Consider the following 24,482-nt stretch of genomic DNA (forward strand, 5'->3'; position numbering starts at 1 on the left):
GATCTGTGCTAACTCTGGGAGTTAGTGTGAGAATTGAATTGAAATGTTGGACACCCAATTAATGTTGGACAATTGGGGAATTGGTGTTGATGCCATAGAGATTGGTGAAGGCACCATGTATTTGGTATCGGGAAACAAACTTCTCAGGGAGAATCCATTTTCTTGCCTTTTCCAATATTTTAAGGCTTCCTGCTTTCCTTGCCTCATGGCCCCTTCCATCTTCAAAGCAAGCAATGGCTGGTTTGGTCTGTCTAACATCACATCACGTTGACACAGCCTTTTCTGCCACTTCTTCCACATTTAAAGGACCTTTGTGATTACCTTAGCCCACTGGATAATCCAGAGTAATCTTATTTTAAGATCAGTTGTTTGGGGGCACCTGGGTGGCTCAAGCAGTTAAGCATCTGCCTTCAGCTCAGGTCATGATCTCAGGGTCCTGGGATTGAGCTCCACGTCGGACTCCCCACTTAGTGGGAGCCTGCTTCTCCCTCTCCTCCCCGCTTGTGCTCCCTCTTGCTATTTCTGTCACTATCTGTCTCTTTCTCAAATAAATAAATAAAATCTTTAAAAAAAAATCAGTTGTTTGGCAACTGTCATTCCATCTGCCCCTTTAATTTTCTCTTGCCATATAATGTAACACATTCACTGGTTTGAAAGAATTAAGATGTGGATATCTTGGGAGGGGGCTTGAGGGGGCACTATTGTATTTACTACAAATACAGTATATGTACAGTAAATGTGGTAGCAGGAAGTACACTCTTCCACAAGAGAAATCACTCAACCTAAAAATGTAATGCATCACATAAATGCTAGGAGGTTATCCAAATGATTCTGTGATGCTGGAACTTTGATATATAAAATGAATACCTGAATATATGAAAAAGAAAGAATATCAGGTAAAAGAAGACATGGTTTTAGAGCTTGTTCTGCTCTGCTCTAGTGACCTTGGCCAAATCATGTCAACACTTTGAGTTCCCTCATCAATGGGTGTCAAACACCAGTCATCAATTCAAAGAGCTATTGAGAGAAGAAAGTGAAATAATGTATGTGAAAACAAACAGGAAATCATATAGTGCTACTCATACATTATGTTCTATAAACATGCCATTGGCTTGAGTTTAGCAAACTTGGAAAATGAGATTATTGTTTATTATAATACTCCTTCCTATTTATAATGCTGTTCAAACTTGCAGGACCAGTAATCGCGAGGACACACTCCTCAAAACCAAATTTCCTCTGCCCCTGCCGTATATCCTCTGCCCTCTATCTACTCTTCACCCTCTCACCGCCCTCCTGCCCCCCTCGGGTTTGGGAGAAACAATCAAAAGAAGGAAAATTTTGGAAAATGGCAGAGGTATGAAAATAAGGGAAAGTTTTGGAGTCACTGTTTTTTTCCCATTGGGAGGGGAAAAAGTAATGAAAACTTAGTAAGAGTCTTTAAGAAATTGAAGCCTTAGAACACAAAGAATGGTGACAGAATAAGACACAAGCTTAAGGATAAGGGATTTAGTTCAGGCCTCAAAAATAACTTCCCAAACTCAAAGTCATGGGATGCTAAAGGAAGTTTTATATTTTCCTGCTTTAGAAATCTTTTGAGGAAAGAAAATGAAAGTATTCTCTCACATTCTGTGAGCTGTAAAGGACTTGAAGTGTCTCTGACTTCATTTTAAAGGTAACAAAAGTTGTTCCTTATGGAAGTAACATTTTCAGTACCAAAGTGTATTTGTTCCTTTTCAGAATGATTTCAGCTATACTTAAAATTTGATGTTTCCAAGTAAACTTTAGAACCTGTTTGTCAACCTCCCTGGCAAAGTCTCTTGAGATTGTGATTAGAATTATTTTGAATTTAAAGATTATGTGTGAGACAAGTAAATCTTTTCTGTATTGACTTTTGCAACCTGGCAATTCGCCCAGCTCTTCACTTACTGAAGGGACATTAAAGAGAAGCCAAATAACATTTATATTTTGCTCCATAAATTCATATATAACTTTAGGGTTAGTCCTCAATGACATGTCTTTTCTTTTTTTTTAAGATTTTATTTATTTATTTGAGAGACAGAAAGAGAGAGAGCAAGCACGAGCAGGGGTCGGGAGCAGAGGGAGAAGCAGACTCCCCACTGAGCAGGGAGCCCAATACGGGGCTGGATCCCAGGACCCTGGGATCAGGACCTGAGCAGAAGGCCGATGCTTAACCAACTGAGCCACCCAGGCACCCCGTGACATGTCTTTTTAATGGGTATTGTGAATATTTTGCTTTTTCATTTTTATGAAATATAAACATATACTATAAAGGGTAAGTAAAACACATATAGACAAAGTAACGATGAACTAAAATGAACAAGATATAGTATACTGCTCACACTCAAGCAAATGCCCTCAAGTCCCTCCTCCAAAATGATTTCTGCTACAAAGTTTAAAATAACCCCCTCCCTATCTAGAGGGGCCACTGTCTTAACTTTTGTGATAATCAGTTCCTAGCTTTTCTTTATAATTTTACCATATAATTATGTACCTGTAAACCACAGAATTTAGATTTGTCTGCTTTTGAATTTTGTATTAATAGAATAATGTGGTCTTTCTTGTTTCTTGTTTCTTTATTCAAAATTATGTTGGTGAGATCCATGCTGTGTGGTTATACCACTATTTATTATTTATTTCACTGTGCTCACTTTTGTTGACAGTAATACTATGGACATTCATGGATATGTTTTCCAAAGCACATGTGAAAGCCTCCTTGGACAGATGTCTAGAAGTGAATTTTCTGGGTTATACATATGTATATTTTTCAGTTTCATTCTGTGACACAGACTATTTTCTAGAATGTTCTACCAGTATACATCACCACCATAGTGGAGGAGAGCTGGATTGTTCCATATTCTCACCAACACTTGGTATTGCTAGCTATTTCAACTTCAGTTGATAAGTGTGCACTCCCATCATGATTTAATTTGCAATGATATGAGCAAGAGCATTAAGCTATTTTTCATATTCTTCTCGCCAATTTAGAAATCCACTTTTGTGAAGGTCTTTTTCCTCTTAGAGCTGCATTTTCAATTGTTTTCTTTCTCCTTTTTTCATTTGAAGGAGTTTTATTATACTGATTCTAATCCTTTATTTAAATGTCTTGTATTCTGTTGGTTTTTGCACTCCTCCTTTGCTGTCTTTGATTAAAAGACAATTTGTCTTACATAGATTTATCAATTTTCTTTTATTGCTATTGTTATTTGTGTCTTGTTTAAGAAATCATTTACTATCTTGAGATCTTGAATATATAATTCTATAATAACTTCTAAAAGCTTCATACTTTTTTTCCATAATTTAACTTATCTGGAATAGATTTTTTGTAAAGTGTGAGACAGGAACCAGTTTAATTCTGCAAATGGCACTCAATTCCTCAGTGCCATTTATTGGAATATTCACATTTTCCATTGATCTACCTTGTCCCTCTGTCATATATCAAAATTCCATATATGTATGCCTTTTTCTTGGTTTTCTTATGCTTCTGTGCCATATTTTCTATTCCTACTTCTGTTACATAATCTCTATATGATTAGAACTTCATAATAAAAATGTCAGAATGTCTTGAGACTAAGTCTTCTCAACTTGATTTTTTTCTTTAAAATATTTTTATTATTATTTTTCCATTTTAATTTAAAAACTACTTTGTCAAATTCCACCAGAGAAAAAAATGGTGGCATTGAATATTGAAATAAATTTGATGGAGATTTGGTATATTTATAATGTTTTTGCCTTACATCCAGGAATGTGATATTTCTCCACTTATTTGTGTAAGTGTGTTGTAATGAAGTTTTATGTGTTTCAATAGAGTTCACAGGTTTTGTTAGATTGATTTCCATATAATTTATGGGTTAAATGCTATTATAAATAATATAGTTTTTGTATTTCTAAGTGTAAATTATGATATAGAGAAATACAATTGAATTCTGCTTCACTGTCATTAGCCCTAACACTATGTTCTCTTTGATTTTTTACTTTCTTTCAAGTTCCTGAAACAGCAGTGAAGAAGCATGTGATTATAATTATAAATTTCTCTTTTTAACTATCAAAATTTGTCGGGTTCAAATAAATTCATTTATTACATCTTTTTAACAATTTCTTAAAAATTCATTTATTCCTATTGGAACATTTATAATTCGACTGCTATTCCTTTGCCATTTACAATTAAACAAGTAAAATTAACTTCACAATTTTCTATACATTTTTTAAAGAATGCCATATCACTAGCCTCCTCCTGAATAGGACACATTAATCCGCCCAATTCTCTATATTAGAATAACATATTTTATTTTACTAGAACATAATATTTACAGAAATTTTCCTACACTGTGATGGGAGAAAAAAAAACAGCCAGACATGCCATACCTTTTTGATGATTTCACAACAGTCAAGTTGATATTTTTGCCTCTCCTTCTGTATTACAACAGTGAACCAAGATAAAGAGTCGACAAGCTCATCCGCATTTACTCATCAAAGGACTGAAAATATCTGGCCTTTTAATTCTTCCTATGTCTCACATCTCAACAGTTTGAACAGAGGAAGGAAGATGGTGAAAATTCGAAGATTGGATCACAATGAAATATTATTCACACCATCTAAGCAGTTCACACTGCAGTGATTTGAAGGGTGGCCTTCGTTGGCCCTCCACTGCTGTATTGTTTCTTTTGTTGGTGGATAATGAGGATGGGGAGCACTTGGTAGATCCAAAGCAGAACCTTCCAGCTCGATAGTGCTGGCATCCACTTGAATTTCGGTTAATCAAAACTTGTCTACATTTAAATGATAAATTTTGGTTTAGCCTATAAAACACTGAACAAAGTGTGTTTACCACAGAAGAAAAAAGTTGAAGTTGCAGACCCTAGGAGGAAGCTTCTCTGGATCAATTTCAGGACTGAAAAGGAGGGGAGGTGAGGATGTATGGGAACTCCAACACAGGTAAGCCACATTTTCGGGAAGCAGCCAATTTATGTGATGCGGGGGATAAGGAGACTTTGTTATGCAGACAAATCTACAGCTTCATATATCCGCTGGATAGGGAAAAGGGAAAGTTTAAAGGATTCATGCACCAAATCCTTCATCTTAAGGAAAATTGCTGCCAGCATGAAACACAACCATAGACCTTTTCCCCAGAAACTCCTATAAATAGGTGGTTCAGAAATAACTCTTCTTCTTCAAAGATGGGGAATCAAAAATAAAACAGCACAGGACATATTCAAATGAATCGAGAAGCTGGAGAGCAGAAGAAAAATACCAGAAAAAATGTCACGAAGAAGAAAATTGTGACCTAATATTTTTTCAATGAATTAAAACAACAACAACAATAATACAAAAACCCTTAGTGAGTCAAATGCCTCTATGAAGCGAAAGTATAAATAAAATTTACAAGAGCTCAAAGAAGAAATAGTGGAATAATTGGCAGAAATGAAATGCTAACTGGAAGAGGTCAGGAAATATGTGGTGGGGAAAACTTAAACATAAAGAAACATGGATGAGCATAGAAAGAACTCAGACCAAAAAAAATCACTGTAGAATACAGATTTAGGACTATAGAGAATAGAAATGGGAAAACCTGGAAAAATAAAATAGAAATGACTAAAACTTTAATCTGAGTTAGAGAGATAATTATAGAAACAGGATAACAAAGGAGATGTAATATAACAGACCCACAGAACATACAATTGAAGAAAAGTTTCTTAAATTTGAAAAAAAAAAAAAAACAACTTTTTAGGGGAAAAATTTCTAGCTATCAGAAATTTTAAGTGAATTATTTAAGCATTTAAGCAAAAAGAATAAAATGACTTATAAGGAAAAATATATATATGAAGACTTTCACAGAAATATATTAGAGCAAAATATACACAATCCCCAGGGGAAAGAGGGACTCAAGAATTTTATATAACATGAAATCTGTAATGCAAATGTAAAAGCTGTATACACTAGTAAACATTCACACATGAGAAATATATTTCTTGATCCCCTTTTGGGGAATCTACTGAGGACAACCTTCAGCCAAACTAAAGATGACTAAACATTACAGAGAGGGGCTTGGCTGTGAACAGTGACTCTACTTAAATGTAGAAGCAAGACCAAAATGAAAGGGAAGATTATGGTGACAAAACAGGAAGTAGGCATACTAAATTTTGACTTCTTTGAAAAGAGTTCATTAAAAATAGGTATGAAGGAAAATGGAAAAGAAGGTGAGAGGTGGTACACATGTAATAATTTCCTCAGCTTTAGTAGTTGCACAGGTAAAAAGACGCCAGGTAAATTATGTTTAACAATACAACTGTGAATGCTAAGAAATATTTTTTAAAAAATCAACAGAAACCAAATGGCTCTAGGTTTCTGACACATAAGTTTCCAGCAAGGTCCCATGGTGGAATTAGCAGTGAAACTTTGCAGTAACAGGCAAGTGGTGCAGTGTTGGAGATGGGCTAAGGCACATGGGCTTGTGCCTAGGTACAGCAGCAGCTAGAGCAAGAGGCAGGTGAGTTTAAAGATATGTAGTTATGTGAGAGGTGCCTGATACTTGAAAAAAATAATAAAAAATATATAACATAAAATATTATAATTATGATAAAATCTACCTGTTACATAAATAAATGAAACGGTGTGAACTCACCTCTTGAAAACTTTTTCAATTGCCCAGAATATAAAATTATATGCTGTATGTCAAAAAACTAAATCTAAAACAAAGTGATTCAAAATATTTGAAAATTAAAGATGGGGCAATGATAAAACAGATAAATTCAAATAATAATGCAGGGAGTCACAATATCACTATAAGAAATTTGAACACTATATAAAAATCATAAGAAGGACATTTTATAACAATGACATGTGGAATCCATAATGAAGATATAATTATACATTTTTTTACACCAAATAACTTAGTGGCAATATCCATAAGGCAGAAATTACAGGAGATTCAAGGACAAATTGCAAAATATTAAAATACATGATTTTAATTCACCTACCTCATGCTATGATACATCAAGTAGATGAAAATATGGGTAGGAATAAAAGAACTGAATAGCATAATTATTAAGGTGGGCCTGTTTGAGATGTATATATGATAAATGACAGGCTGAAAAATGGTTCCCAAAAGATATTCATACCAAATCTCTGCTAATGTTACTTTATTTAGAAAAACACACAGAGCATAAGGCCATGTGAAGATGAAGGCAGATACTCTGTGATGAAGCTATAAGCCAAGGAATGTCAACAGTTACTGGCAATGACAAGAGAATAAATTTCTGTTGCTCTAAGCCACCAAGTATGTGGCAATTTGCCACAACAAACTTAGAAAAATGTGTGTGTGTATCCCTCTTTTTTTATCTATATTCATATCTGCTTCCACCCATTTTTATGTGAAAGTAGATATTACAATATTTTTTCTAGGTAATCATAGATATTTTTATAAAAATAGAACATTGTTTTGGCTACAAAGAAAATCTTGGCAAATAACAGCCTCAGGAAAGTAAGTAAATATGACCATATACATATAGGATGTCAACCTCCTGCATAACAGAAGTATTAAAAATTAAACTATGATGATACATTATTTTGTATCTTCAGATTGACAAGAATGATGGCAATTTCTATTCTCTCCTCCATCTACTGCCTATCCTTTTCTGTGGTTCTCCGTAACCCTGGAGCATGATCTGTAGCATACATTACTCAGTCATCTTTTGCATAAGGCTTTAGTTGGATTTAGCCACCAGCAGGTACTGACAGAAGATTGGAGGGCTAGAGGAGAGAGTTGTTGAGGCATTTTTTTGCTTCTTCCTCCCTGCATTGTTACATTGATTCTGTGGCGGTGGTTCCTAAAATTAGGATTCATATGGTGATCCTTCTTCCATGGCTTCTACTTTATTTTTTTTAAAGATTTTATTTATTTATTTGAGAGAGAGAAACCACGAGCAGTGGGAGGGGCAGAGGGAGTAGCAGACTCCCTGCTGAGCAGGAGCCTGATGCGGGGCTCAATCCCAGAGCTCTGGGATCATGACCTGAGCCAAGACCATAACCTGAGCGAAAGACAGACACTTAACCGACTGAGCCACCCAGGTGCCTTCCTTGGCTTCTACTTTCAAAGGATTCCTAGAACCATATGTCTTTTGAAATAATCTCATTTTAATAGAAATTATCTTTACTAAAATACAAAAAGATGAAGAGTAAAAAACTAGGACAGCACAAGAGCCGTAGGAAAATATAAAGTGGTCTAACATAGGTGTAATTGAAATCCCAGAAAGAAAAGAGAAAGATACTTAAAGAGGAAATGGCTAAGAAATTTTCAAAATTAAGAAAGACAACAAACCACAGATTCAAGAATTTCAGAGAACTTGAAGCGTGAATAAAATATAAAACACCAAATTTTTAAAAATACAGTAGATCAGCCAAAGAGAGAAAGAAAAGCTGGGAAAAGAGTTTCTTTGGGAAATGAAGGTATTCATTCCCTGTGTATGCCACACACCAGTACAGGGCAAGACACTTGCTCAGAAAGGATGTGAGAAGACCACAAGCTTTCACTTCTGGCTGATCTCTTGGGTCAGCGCAAAAAGGAAGTAAAGACTGAGTTGGAATTATAAATGTCTGGGCTAAGTGTTAAAATGGTGTTCCAGCTCAAAGCCAATCTGCAAAGACTGGGAGACTTTTTTTGTTTTTGTTTGTTTCCTTGTGTTTCTTTGTATGCGTGTGTGTGTGTGTGCACACGCATGGTGTGTTGTAGCTCCTAGCTTTCGAGGAAATCTCTGTCAAAACATTAGCTGAAAACAAGCGGAAGGGGGAAGAATACAGTGACTACACACAAGTAGGAGAAAAGTCTGCAAAGATGGTTCAGAAAACCATTGAAATAAACGAATGTAATGGAAAAGCAATGAAACAAACGAATAACTGCCTTCAACGAGCAAGAATGGCAAACCCAGGGGGATGGGAAAAACCTGATTTCCAGAGTTAACACATAATAATATTTAAATATCTAGTTTTCAATTAAAAATCATAAGGCATACAAAGAAGCCGGAAAGTATGGCCCAAAGAAAACTATAGTAATCACAACAGTAAGGTTTTGAGTAGGATAGTTAAAACAATCCACTAATAGACCTATAGAAATATTATCAATTGATTTTACAAAGGGGCAATGGCTATTCAATATGAAAAAGATAGTGTTTTCAACAAATGGGATGGAAGGATTGATCTTACCTTATATTAGACTTTCATGAGGACACATCACCAAAGTAGTTTCATGAATAGCACACATACACATGAAAAGATGCTTAACATTGTTTATTAGTTATTGTTAAAACATGAATTATAAACACAAGGACATATTACTCACCATCCACTGCAATGGCTTAAAATGAAACAAAAACAAAACAAAACCCTGACAATGCAAGTGCTAATGAATATGTAGAGCAAAACGAAATCAGTTATATTTCCAGTAGGAATGCAAAATACTACAGCCATGTTTCTTATAAAGTTGGTCATATACTTACTACGGAACCCAGCAATCCCTCCCTAGAAATTTAGTCAAGATAAATGAAAACTTATGTTTACACAAACACCAGTACATGACCAGCAGCTTTACACATAATAGTCAAAACCTAGACAAAATTCTAAATGATGTCCTATAACCTGTGAATGGATTAAAAAAATTGTGGTATCTCCATGCAATGGAATACTACTCAGCAATAAATGGCCTGAACTTCTGACACATGCAACAACATGGATAATTCTTCAAAGCATTATATGAGGGGAAAGAAGCCTTTCACAAAAGCCTACATACTGTCTGACTCAATTTATATGACATTTTGGGAACTCCAGTTTGTAAGGAGAGAAATTGGGTTGGTGGTTGCCCGTGCCAACGGATGAGGGAAGAGACTTGACAGCACGTAGATATGAAGGAACTTTTTGGTGTGATGGAAACATTCAATATCTTGATGATAGTGGTGGTTATTGGTCAAACTATGTATTTTTAAAGGGTGAATTTTATATGTAAATCAAACCTTAATAACCTGACAAGAAAAAAATTTAAGTAAAAAATATATATCAAGCTGCTCTGAATATCCTAAAAAGAAAGAGTATTCTCTTGGAACTAAAAAAGCACGATTGTAGAAATTTTAAAAAACAGGATGGAAATTGCATTTGTAATTAGATAAACTAGAAACAATTAATTCTCTCAAAAAACATTGGCAAACACAGAGATGACTATTACGTGATAAAATCTAAGAAAGAATAAGAAAAAAAAAGATATTTAAGACAAGTGTAGTAGGAGTTTTAGAAGGAAAAAAAGAAAGAGGATAAGAGAGAAGAAATACGGCAAATACCTAAATTTTTCAAATAAAAAAGGCACAAGCACAGGTTTGTTTTATTTGGGGAAAGAATTTACGTAATGTTTATCTATGACTTCAGAAAAATACATGTTCAAATATGTAATGAAATTAAAAATAATTACTGGTAACATATCATCGAAATGAAAAGTAAACAAAAACTTGGTCAATATTATAAAATAAGAAAAGTAAATGAAGGCAAATATAAGAAAGTATAATAAACACAAGGCATTAAAGTCAAATGGGTAAGACAAGCATATCAGTGATCAACATATATTTGCTGAAATTAAATTCTGGGAGAGATACCATTAAGATGCAGAAAGATTGAATATTAAGTAACAGTAAGAAATGTTCATGTGTTTGTAGTATGATACACTGCTACTCACATAAGTAGAAACATTAAAATGAATATAGAGGACTAAAGAATGCACTATCACTTGGTTTCTTTTAAGCAAAAAAGGCATGTTTTTCAAATAACTGTATATTATTTAGAAAAAGAGCCAGGTAGTAGCACATAAAAAAAGTTTAAATGACAAAAGGAAAATAGATATTTTAGAGACTCCAAATCTGACCACAATGCAGTACAAACAGCAAAAACACATAATAACAAATAAAGGCCACAATAATCTAACAAAAAGGAATTTTCCTTTATTCAATTCTTGGGTCAAAGAGTAAACCAAGATTGAAATGTCAGCATTTAGAAATGATCTCTAATGTGAAAAACTTGAAAACAACCTCCAAAGGCCTAAACACTTTTGTTAATTAAAAAAAATTATTGAACATAAATGTTATGCAAATTACTTCTAAAATTATGCTCTTTTGAATATTCAAGGCTATGCTTTTCTGTTACTTTCTGGTTCAGAATTTTTTATAGTCCCCATGCTGTTACCTTTTTCTGTTTGGATTAGTTTTCTTTGACTAAAAAGGAAGCTGAGGTTTTCTGAAAGACAAGATTTAAGGATTGTTCCAACTGGCCTTCTCAAAACTAGACACAGAATTGAAGTTGATGACTATAACCCCAACTTAATTTCTTGTATGCAGCTGACATTTATCCAGATTGGGTCTGTTGGACTTCATTGGGTTCTTTGGCTCCGGTGTTATGGATCTTCCCTTATTCTTGAGAGGTAGGATATAGAGTTCTCCACTACAGAAATTTGCACATAATGGATGTATAACCACAGGCCTGCACTCCTCACCAGGCTTGTCCTATCTCCAGTTATGCACATTATGCTTTTTCTTTTGAAAATATGCATTCAACCATGTTTTCTTCTGTATTTATTGTCTCTGAATAGGTTTGAAGGTAGAAACGAAAGGGCCTCAGTTCTTGCTAATTCCCTATATAGATTCCATTCAAAGAGGGCAGGTGCTGAGTTTCCTGGATAGCACAGACCCTATGACCTGAATCATGGGCAGAGAGTGATCTGATGGGAAGCAGTTTTTGCATCTTCTTTGTGTCCATCTATGCCTAGTGTTTGGTTTTACTCAAGGAATATGCATGGTGAAGAGGTTTTATTTTTTGTTTCATTTTATATCAAGACTTTAACAATGTGATAAAGGCCATTTCCTGGGCATTTGAAAATGGCTGGAATTTGTAGGAGGATTTTATGTCATTGATATTTTGCTAGCCTGATAACATCATTTCCCCATTTTTTTCTAGGTCCCAGTGATAGTCATTAATTTAATCATTAATAAAATTTTATATATGTCTAGAATCATCTCCCTAAGGTAAATCTCAAGAAATAGAACTAATTGTTCAAAGATATTTTTAAAATTTTTGATACACATGGCCATAATAACACCAACTGCCCATGTCAATTTCTATTCTCTCCCAAAATATTTAGAATTGTTAATTTCAATAGCATATATTCGTTTTTTAAAAAAATAGACATTCTATTACACAAAATAGTATCTCGCTCTGTAGAGTCTACTCATTTTTCATTAAAAACATACGAATTAACCAGTTTCTACCCAGTTTTCTAGTCAGCAATTGCAAATTCCATAGCCTATAGCTGTGAGACAGATAACATAAATGAGCAAAACAGTTCAGGGAATTCTGGGTACTATAGTAAAATAGAGACTTTTATCACCTTTGTAAAACAGGGATAGTTGCTACTCAACTCCAGCCGATGGTGCCATAAAACAATGAGGTCTAGTTTTGTGAAATCTTCCAAGGGAAACTAGAAATCCAGAAAAGGAAATGAAATCTTCTGAAGCTTAAATACCAGACTCTAAGTGAACTTTTAAGAAATATTTTATAGACCAAGACAAAAACATTTTGGATAAGATTTGGCCTATAGTCCAGAAGATTAGAACTATCATAGATAGTCTGTGCCAAATATCTATTAAATTGATAATGAGAAGACTTACACATATGAACCTAATTATCTTAACTACATAGAAATATATTTGTTGAATTGTTTTTGGCTTTCTACCATCAGATTTTACAGAGAATTGACATTTGCAAAGTGCATTTAAGAGATTCTTTACATCTTCTACCAATCTGCTTAAGACCTAACAGAAAAAGTACATGAACATATCAATAGATGTAGAAAACATATCAGGCAAAAGTCATTATCAGTTCATGATACAAACTGTTAGCAAACTAGGAATGACAGAAGACATTGTCAGTCTGAATAAGGACATCTACAAAAAATCTACAGGTAGCATTAGGCTTCCTTTTGAAAAGCTGAATTCTTTCCCCTCAGAATCAGGAAAAAAGTCAAGAAGGTCCATTTTCACCACTCTTATTTAACATTTTACTAGAAGTTTTAGCCAATGAAATGAAGTAAGGAAAAGAAAGAACCGCCATACAAATTAGAAATGAAGTTGTTCCTATTTGCAAGCAACATGATTGTCTATGCAATAAACCCCATCAAATCTACAAAAAGAAGCCTATCTGAACTAGCAAGGGAGGTTAGAAAAGTTGCAAGGTACAAAGTCAAATTACAAAAATCAACTGTATATCTATAAACTAACAACAATTGTAAACCTAACCTTGAAAAAGCACCTTTTACAATAGCCCCTCCTTCAAAAAACAAACAAACAAACAAAAATACATACAAATCTAACAAAATATGTATGGGATTTATATGGTGCAAAACATTGATTAAAAACGTCAAAGAAGACCTAAATAAATGGAGAGAATACTGTGTTCATTATTGGGATAATCAATATAGTTAATATCTCCTCGATTTAAGTATAGACAATACATTCCAAATCAAAATTCTGGTAGGAGATTTATATATATAGATAAGCTGACTTCATGATTTATATGAAAAGGCAAAAAAAAAAAAAAAAAGAAAGAAAGAACACTAGAATACTCAAAGCAAATGGAAAAAGAAAAAAATGGGAGGACTCCCACAACCAAAATTTAAGAGTTACCATAAAGTTCCAGTAATCAAGGGGGTGATGTTGATTAAAAATAAAGTCACCTTGATCAAAGAAGAGAATAGAAATTTTAGAAATAGACCTATACAAATATGATCAACTGATATTTTTTAACAAAGCAAATTCAAGGGCAAATCAATGGAGGTATGAAAGTTTTTTCAACAAATGGTGCAGTCACAGTTGGATATTCAGATGCAAAAATTGAACATAGACTTATACTTCACAGTGTATATAAAAATTTAGTCACAACTGGTGATTGACTTAAATGTAAAAGATATATAAAATTCATAAAACATCTGGGAGAAAAATCTTTGGAAATTTAGGATAGTCAAAAATTCATAAAAATAATACCTAATTCCATAAAAGTAAAAAAGGACAAATTGGATTTCATTAAAATTAAAATAATTTTTCTTTGCTAAAGGCATTGTTATGAAAACCAAGAGCCAACCCTCTCACCAACTGGGAAAAAGTATTTGCAAAAATTATATATTTGATGGAGTGCTCAGATGGCTTAGTTGGTTAAGTGTTGGACTCTTAGTTTCCACTCAGGTCATGACCTCCAGGTCTTGAGACTGAGCCGGGAATTGGGCTCCCCAATCAGCTGGGAGTCTGTTTCTCTCCCTCTCCTTTTGGCCCTCCCCCCAACTCTCTCTCTTTCTCTCAAATAAATAAATAATTAAAAAAAATAATATATTTGAAGCAAGTGACTGCTTGCTGGATGTAGCCACGGGTCATGTGACCAGAAGGGCTCCCCACAGACATTGTTCCTCCTCGGCAGGTCCTCAGTGCCCTGCCCCACCCTGGCCATAGGTGCTGCTACAGCAGCCAGAACAAGGACTCGAACCAGGACTGAGAGGAACAGAAGCTGCTGCTGGACCCTAGCAGACCCCCACCAAAGCTCTCAATGGAGTGAGCCCAACTACCATAGCCTGCCTCCCACTCACACAGATGAGCGGGCCCTGCTCTCCTCCAGCCTTGCTAAGACAGCCAGCAACATCACTGGTGTGTCTGCAGCTGCAGACTCCCAGGGCACGGAGCAGCATGAGCACATGGACTGGGCAAGGCAGTACAGCACCCGCTCGGCTGTGCTGAGCAGCAGCCTGATCTACTGGAAGAAGCTGCCCCCGCTGCCATCTCTCACCAGCCAGCCCCACCAAGTGCTGGCCAGCAAGCCCATCCCCCTCTCCAACTTACAGCATGTCTCCAGGATAGCTGCTTATGCCACAGTGTACTTTCTCAGATCTGAGTGGATGCAAAAGAGGAGCTGGTTGTACAGTTTGGGATCCCATGAAAAGAGGGATCCTTGCACAGCTCTTCTTCTCCTCTCTTCACCCCGACTCCACCTTGCCTCCCCTAACCCCCAGCCTCACCACGGCTCACACAGAACCCTAACCTGCTACTAATCACAGAGAAGAGTATGAAGGAAGAGAAGAGTGAGGCTGGAAGCCTGAGCAAATGAAGATGGAGCAAGGGAGGGCAGAACCATTTGGGACTGGCCTTCAAAGCCCTGGCCAGGGATGGGGTGGGAGTCAAAAGGTTAGGGTCTAGTAGGTCTTCACTAGGAAGTTGGAGGTACCACTGTGAGGGTGATCCCTAGGGGGCCTGTGGGAGCCCCCTTTCCACCCTTTCTCTTGGCCTCAACTCCTGTCCCCCTCTCTCCTACTTGGTGCTCACATGCACCTCACTAGGGTTTGTGACCAGAGTCTGGATGAGCTTGATTTTGAATGAATTGAGTTTGTATTTCTAGCACCCTGGGTTTTTACATGTTTGGGGTTTGGGGGTTTTGTTTTGGTTTGTTGTCCTTGATAAAGGAAGTGTATTCATCTGAAAAAAATAAAATAAAATAAAAAATAAAAAAATTTATATTTGACAAAGGACTTCCATCCATAATATATTAAAAATGCTCTGAAAATGCAACAAGAAGGAAGCAAAGAACCCACTTTAAAAATGGGCAAAAGTTAGAACAGACTCTTCATCAAAGAAACTATTCAAAAGGGAAAATAAGCACATCAAAGATGATCACCATCATTAGCAATTACGGAAAAGCAAATCAGAACCACAAGGAGATACCACTCTACACTTACTAAAATGGGAATGAAAAATAAAATGTGATAATACCACATGATGGCAAGGATGCAGAGCAGCAGAAACTCTCATTCTTTGCTTATCAGTTTGCAAAATGCTATCGTCACCGTGCAAAACAGTTTGGCAGTTTCATAGGATGTTAAACATGCTACCATAGCATATAGCAATCTCATTCCTAGGTAATTACTCTAGAGAAATAAAAATTAATCTTCACACTAAATCTTATGTGTGAATATTTATAGCATCTTATTCATAATCACTAGAAATAGAAACAACCAAAAAGCACTTCAGTGGGTGAATGGATAAATGTGGTACATCAATGCAATGGAATACTATTTAGCAATGAAAAAGAATGACCTACTGCTACATGCAACAACATGAATGGATGTTAAATGCATATGCCAGATGAAAAAAATCCAGTCTTGAAAGTTTTGCTTCCTGTAGGATTCCATTTATATAACATTCTGGAGAGGTAAAAGCTGTAGAAACTGAAAATAGATTAATAGTTGCCAGGATTGGGGTGCAAGAGGGTTTGACCACAAGAGGAAAGCACAATGAAGTTTTATGGGGTGATGGAACTTGTCCAGTCCTGTTTGTGGTTGTTGTTACGCAAATCTATGTGTGTATTGAAATCTACACCCAGCTACTGATTTTTAATGTAAATGAAAATAAATCTAATTATCAAATAGCTGTGCACAATAAAGTAGTATTCTTAACAATTTTTTAAAAACCCAGATACTGGGGCGCCTGGGTGTCTCAGTCAGTTAAGCATCTGCCTTTGGCTCAGGTCACGATCCTGAGGTCCTGGGATCAAGGCCCACCCATCAGGCTCCCTGCTCAGTGGGGAGCCTGCTACTCCCTCTCCTTCTGCTGCTTCTCCTACTTGTGCTCTCTCGCTCTCTGTCAAATAAATAAATAAAATCTTTAAAAAATAAAATAAACCCAGATACTTTCTGTGTGTTACTAAAAGTTTTTACCCCAGGTCTAGATCCACAATCTAATAATTCCAAACTAAGAAGAAAAGTTATAAATCTGCAATAAAGAGGATAAGATTATTTTTAAAATACTAACATTATAAGATGTCAGCTAACAAAACAAATGAACAAACAAATACAAAAGGCAGAAACAGACCCATAAATACAGAAAATGAACTGGTGATTGCCAGAGGAGAGGAGGGTGGAGGGAGGGGCAAAATGGGTGAAGGGGAGTGGGAGGTACAGGCTTCCAGTTACGGAATGAATAAGTCATGGTATACAGCACAGGGAATATAGTCAATGTAACTATCATAGTTCTGTATGGTGACAGATGGTAGCTACATTTGTGGTGAGCATAGCATGACATAGACTTGTCGAATCACGATGTTGTACACCTGAAACTGATGTAACGTTGTATGTCAACTATATGTAGAATTTTTTAAAAAGGAGAAAAAATACCTCAGCTAAAAATCAGAGAGTAAAGTACATACATAGAGATGTTTTGGGTGTTAATTAGTTTGTTTGGCAGGAATCTCTTAAAAAAAAACCCAACCACTGCTTCTCCTTAATCTGACAAGAGACTTTTATAAATGTACTTTTGACACTAATAGAAACAGTGACATTTTTTTGTGTGTTAGTTTCCTGCTTTTAGTACCTCTGGATTGTAATGGTGGTGGTAGGTCTGTAAAACAAATGATATGATAGATTTTGGAGGCAGCATGCCTTTATAAAGTACGTCATTTTTTCCCCCACGTGTGATCTCAGGCTGTGCATCTCTTTGATTTACATTAGTGAGCCCTGTGACAGGCTGAATTAAAGCAACTCTACTCACAATCTGTTCAGACTGGAAATATGTCAAGAAGAGAGCTTTGGTGGATTACTGACAATTTGCCAAATTTGCTCAAAACTGACAAGTAATGGCTAGCTTCTTGAAGGGTTCTTTCAGAGTTGGGCATCGTGTAATAGGGTTACACCCACACACACACACACATACTCTGATTTGGGTAATAAGACTCATTTACACAGTTCAACTCTCAAAGTATGCTTTGTGTAAGTCATTGGCTACCAATTTATGATTTAGGGACTCCTGGTGAAAGGGAGGATGTCACAAAATTACTGCGAGAGTTCTAAAAGTGTATATGTACACCAAACAGTGTCTGATGACTTATTTTCAAACATTATTTGACCAATGAGGTAACACCTAATTACAAATTACAAAAATCTCAAATATTAATGAATTCATAATGGCTCCTTATTATTATATATTTTCTCTATCAATGAATACTAAAATTATAATTATGTTATTGTGGGGGTGAAGAAAATTCTTTGATTTACAAGGAGTTTGTCATACTCCCATAAATTCAGAACGACCAATGTAGACATCATTAATCATGGCAGGCATAATAATCATATTTCAATTTGTTGCTGTTTTGTAACAATGAGTTGAGAAATCTGCAACTTCTTTGAATAAAGTCAATGCTAATGATGATATACTTACTATCTTTTAAAATATCTATACTGCAATTTTCCAAGATTCCACTTTCAAAGCATCACTTGATAAAAACAAGAAGAGCTCAATATAACTAGCTGGAAGACATGAGAAACCAGGGTTCATATAGCAAAGTATCGGTTACTCTACTATAGGAAACGGGCCATGTGGACCTTACAGAGGACATGAACCCCATACCAAAGAGCTGTCCCCACTGAAGCTTCTTGATTCTTGCTTCATTCCTCTCAATTATTTTTCCTTCTTGCCAATTACTGAATTGTAAATATAAGTTCCCTATCAGAAAACGTATTTCAAGTGTATTTTCAAGATCTACTGGAAATAGTGTGGTCATTTTAGAACCTGTTATGAGATTACTGTATGAAAAATATTCCCTCAGTAATATGGACATTTCAGCTTTGCCTGAGTAATGATGAATTCTATTTGAATCCAATTAATCACATTAGCATCTTACCTCTTGGAGCAGACGCCTGTCTAGTCAGTCTTCTGAGGACAATGCACAGCCAACTTGATGGACAGCTCTTCTGACCTATGGGATGTAATGCTTGCTCACTGGGGTGTTGTAAGTAACAACTTCATCACTCTAGTTTATTGTATAAGCATCAGTGGTTGAGATGACAGAACATGATCATTGCAGAAGGATTCCACTAAGAAGTTAATATGGCAGAATAACCTGAATGAGAAAATAAATGTGCTTATATTTTCTTAGTTGCAAGTTCATTAGAAAAAAATAAGAGATATTTTCTCGAGAGACTAGAGAGGGGCTTTATATCCTAACAGTCTGAGCTTCATTCACTCAGAGTGGCTTTAGAACTGAATACACTGAATATCTTCAGGGGTTAGATGAAAAAGAGAACTGACTAATCCTGTCAGGGCAGTAAGGAGGGTTGTGTAGGCTGTGCAAACTCCATATGCAAGAATGATAACCATGAAATCGCCAGTCTGAGTTTCTAATTGTGAACATGGACTCTAGATTTTTATATGAAATATTCACATTTGTAATTGTGGGCAATTGATAATAGCAATGAGGTCGGCACTTTATTGACCAACGAAGCACATCAGTGAGCTAGATCTGCCCTGTTGACTCTGGTGTTTAATTGTTGGCCCAAGGCCTATGGGAAGAATAAGCTGCATGCTCAGAGAAAGGAAGCTGATGGGGAGGCCACAGACTGAGAGCTAAAGAAAAGAAAACTAGTTTCCCTGGAAAAGAGAACAGGGTACTTGGAGATTCCCCAAGTGGAAGAATAGTAGGTCCCCCTCAAATTCAGGGACCCAGAAGTAAAACTTCTGTGGGAATAGTTGTATGGACACAATAAAAACATGTTACTCTTCCATGCTTTTGTTTTGGGTACGTTGGTGGCCTTCAGTATCAATGCTGGCTGTGAGCATCAAATAGAGTCTGATTGATGGTGACTAAGGATAGAAGCAACAAAGATCGGCCAAAGGAGTCCACTGTGGACTGGAAAACAGGTCCCTTCTTCATTTTCCTGGGACTTGCATGATGCAGTGGAGGAGGGGGTGTTCCAAAAATGATTGACAGTGGAGTTCTCGCAAACCCCAGCAAGTGCAGGGACTCAGCCAGGCTGAACTCAATCAGAATATTTTAAGAGAAATAGGATATATCTTTTACATGGAGTGCTATGACAGTACAGAGAAAAGTTAAAAGGTCCATACTGTGAGAAATAAAGCTCAAGCTAAGAGAAGAAGGAGAATGTATCATAATTCTAAGAATCAAAATCCTGAGGACTTCTTTCCAGCTCCCCCTAGACTAGAAACCTCTGGGTCACACGTCCCCAGTCTTGGACCACTGGCACCCAGTCAGTCATTCTCTCTATGCAATGTTTTACCAGGTATAGAGTTACTAAGCACAGGGTTTGGAGCTAGCCTGGATTTGAATCCAGCCTGGTTGCTCTGGTACTTGTCAGCTTAGACATTTAACTTTATTATTTAACTTCTGCCAAATGAGGATAACAGCAGTACTCAGTACTGTTGTGAAAATTAAATGTATATTTAGGGGCACCAGGGTGGCTCAGTGGGTTAAGCATCTGCCTTTGGCTCAGGTCATGATCCCAGGGTCCTGGGATCTAGCCTCTCATTGGGCTTCCTGCTCAGTGGGGAGTCTGCTTCTCCCTCTGCCCCTCACCTCTTCTCGTGCTCTCCCTCTCTCTCAAATAAATAAAATATAAAATAAAATAAAATAAATGAATTTTTAGAGCAGTGCCTGGCATTGTGGCACAGAGCAAGTGTTTGATAAGGTTAACTCTTCTAAATACCATTATTATCACTGCCAATTTCATTACATAAATCAGGCTTTAAGCATTTATCACCTAAACATTTAAATTCTAACATCTCACTGCTCAAGTTCCAATTCTTTGGTATCTTTCTTATATTAACTTAGCAGCATGCCCCTAAAACACAGTTTTGATCATCTTCCTCCAAACTTAAAGAACTTCACTACTTCTTCATTATCTATATAATCATTTTCAAAAACATGTAATATTTATTTGTAGCTTACATTTTGGCTTCTATGTCTACAGCCTCATGCTCCTCTACCACTCTCCCCCTTATAAGTGAGTGGTACCTAGGCAGAATCTTGCTCTTCACACTTCTACTTGAGTAACCTTTTAAAAAATAAATTTGAGCTAGTCATTCCACAGATTAAAACATTTCATGACCTACTGATAAAATCAATCTTTTTTTAGAGGAAAGAATGTTGGGAGAGAGAGAGAACATTTGCTTCACACATTTCTGTGCCAGGCATGGTGATGAAACCTTTATAAATATTGTTCTAAATGTCCCATTTAGCCCTCATACAGTATGGCAACCCCGTTGGAACTGGAACCCTTGGTGTTTTGAACCCTTTATGATAACTGACTAAAAAGAAGGTGGATTAAGGATGGGCAGCACAGTTATGTCCTGGGATGTTGTCTCACATATGATGTTATCTGAGATTGAAAAACCCAAGACTTTAGAAAATGAAGAGAAATCAAACCAGTGTGTGGCTGTCTTACTGAACATGGAGCTAGACCACATTCTTGTGGATAGAGCTGTGGTGTGGGTGGAGGTGAAGTAGGTTGAAGAATCGTACGTCATACTTAATGAAATTGAACTTCTGGAAGAACTAGAGCAAGAACATAGGTACAAATAAACAAAAGAAGAGCACTCAAGGGGACCTAAAAAAGCACTAAAAAGACCTCTTAAGTCTAAAAACTGTGACTGTTGAATTAAAAATTTTAATATATTAACTGAAATAAAGGTTGATTTTTGATGAATGGTAAATTTTGATAGATGATCGATAGATAGATGATAGATAGATAGATAGATAGATAGATAGATAGATAGATGATAAATAGGTGATAGATAGATGATAGATAGATGATAGGTCTATGCTTCCCTGTGTATCAATGCTGCTATAATTATTTATGCCTCTTAACTATCATCTATTTAAAATTATTCAAGAACTTTGAGACTATACTACCAAGTGCTTATTTAAGATCAAACAATTGACTCTTTCTACCTATTATCTATCTATATTTAAAAATATTCAAGAATTTTGACTGCTAAGTTACCCATCTGAGGACAAACAATTGACTTTAATCAAACAGCAAATGAGGCCACACATCAGGGATCCTAAGACCAGTGCACATCCTCAGAAGAGGAAAAAGCTGTGAGCAATGAATATATATGACTTAATAAGTATAGACTTTCTGGAAATGTATGAGTTTAATGTATTTTGAAATAGAAGAGACATGTATCAAGATAAGTTCTATTAAGTGCAGATTTGTCCTAGCAAACATAGGAATTGCAATGAGGGAGAAAACTGGGTGAAACCTTTCCAAATTTCTCACTGAAAAGAGGGAAAAAAGTAGGGGAGAAGAATAATAAAAGGGAAAATAGTCTATGTTATAAAAAGGATAGGAAAGAAGTTCATTATAACACTATCCTATGGGTAGCTATTTAAAAAATCATTTCAAAAGTTTTCAAGGGCGGGCTTCTGGGTGGCTCAGTCAGTTAAGTGGCTTCAGGTCAGATCAGATCATGATCCCAGGGTCTCGAATGGAGCCCCTGGCTCCTGCTCAGAGGGAGAATCTGCCTCTCCCTCTGCCTCTGACCCTCTCCCTGCTCATGTGCTCACACACGCTCTCTCTCTTAAATAAATAAATAAAATCGTAAAAAAAAAAGTTTTCAAGGCTTAAAAGGAAATGAAGAGCAACTATGATCAAGTCAGTTAAAAAAACAGGTAAAGAAAAATAATTTTAACAAATAATCCACATAGATGGAGTATTGGTTCTAATACGTATTTTCTAATATTTTGATCTCTGATATCAGAATATCATCATGATTAATAAAGATAAAAGTTAAAATTAATTAAAAAAGAAAAATCTGTTTTTGATCATGAAAACTAGTTTTTGAAGTAGAAGTTTAAGAACACTTTCTCTGTCCTAATAGAATAAAAATTTTAAAAACGAATACAAAAGGTGACTGAAATATATTAAATACTTAGAAATTAAACATTTTCCTATGAAGCAATAAATGCAAAAATTACTTATTATTTAAAAACTGATGGATAGGGGTGCCTGGGTGGCCAAGTCAGTTAAGCATCTGCATTTGGCTCAGGTCATGATCCCGGGGTCTGCTTCTCCCTCTCCCTCTGAGACTCCCCTTCCCCCTGCTCATGTTCTCTTTCTCATGCTCTCTCCCTCTCAAATAAATAAATAAAAGCCTAAAAAAAAAAAAAAGCCTGATGGATAGAATACTCAGTAAAACAAAAAACAAAAAAACATGGAATACAGTGAAAGTGGTGTATCAGGAAGACTATAATTTAAAATGCCTGTATTCATAGAGAAAAGAAAAGAGAAGACTAATAAAATAGATTAAATCTTGGCAATCTTGAAAATAGAAAAAATAGAGAGCAAAAATAGAAGACTGGAAATGAGAAAGCAAAGAGCCATTAGAGACAACTAACACATCTCATTGAAAGAAATGAAAATTTGGGAGAAATTGCGTTTGCCTGTCAACATATTGTCAGGGTATCAAATGTGATGTTACAACAAATGGAAAATTTGAGTAGGCTCATTACCACTGCAGAAGTTAGAAATGTGGTTAAAGTTATTATTTAGAAAAGGTCATAAGACAGATGGCTTCAAAGACGAGTTTTTTCTAACCTTTAAGGAACAACTGATCCTAAGATTGTTCAAATTATTGCAGATGGAAGACCCTGTGGTGGCTAAAACCAGCATTAAAAACACACCTGGAGGGACCCCTGAATGGCTCATTTGGTTAAGCATCTGCCTTCAGCTCAGGTCATGATCCCAGAGTCGTTGGATCGAGTCCTGCATTCGGGTTCCCTGCTCAGCAGGGATCCTGCTTCTCCCTCTCCTCCTGGCTCTTGCTATCTCTGTCTCTCAAATAAATAAATAAATAAAAATTTTAAAACACACATACACACACCTGGATATATCAACTACACTTCAGTTAAAATAATAATAATAGCACATATTTGAAAGTTAAAAAAAGATCTGGAAAGGAAAAACAACTATGATACTATATATCAACCCCATTTATTATTAATAAAGCTATAAAAATTCTAAGTAACACTTAGAAAATGGAATCTAACAATGTATTACAAGAATAATATGTTATGAGCAAGTAAGGTTTATTTTTAAAAATGCAAGGGTGGTTTGATATCAGGAAATCTATCCATATAATCAATTGTATTAATAAATTAAAAGAGAAAAAATACAACATATCAAGAGATGCATTTCAAAAAAATACATGTATTAAATCCTGCCACTATGTTAATGAAAACTTTAGTAAAAAGAAATAAAAGAGAACAATTTATATGTAATAAAGGCTACCAATCAAAAATTAAAGACAAATATCTAAAACGGTGATCGCCAAAATCATTTTAATTAAAATTAGGAAATATACTGGAATTCCTATTAAGATAATACTAATTATCATTGCCTTTGAGGATTTAGGAAATGCAATATAACAAAAAAACAATAAATGGCATGTCTAAAAAAAAGGGATTGTTTTATTTCTTCTTCCTGATGATATTATTGCATACCTAGAAAATAAAAAAAATCCTCTGGAAAATATTGTGATTCTTAAGACAGTTTCATAATGGGAACAAATACAAGATAAATATCCAAAATTAACAGCTTTTCTACACTTTAACAATAA

At 35.6% G+C, this 24,482-nt stretch overlaps 1 pseudogene; it reads left to right on the plus strand.

Annotated features, from left to right (window-relative positions):
* Positions 1 to 15,021, plus strand: part of LOC102731016 (ragulator complex protein LAMTOR1 pseudogene) — a 30,432-nt pseudogene extending 15,411 nt beyond the window's left edge.
* Positions 15,022 to 24,482: the final 9,461 nt, after the last annotated feature.

The sequence above is a fragment of the Leptonychotes weddellii genome, chromosome 4, assembly GCF_054177405.1.
Source record: "Leptonychotes weddellii isolate Sample4059 chromosome 4, ASM5417740v2, whole genome shotgun sequence".
Taxonomy (NCBI): Eukaryota; Metazoa; Chordata; class Mammalia; order Carnivora; family Phocidae; genus Leptonychotes; species Leptonychotes weddellii.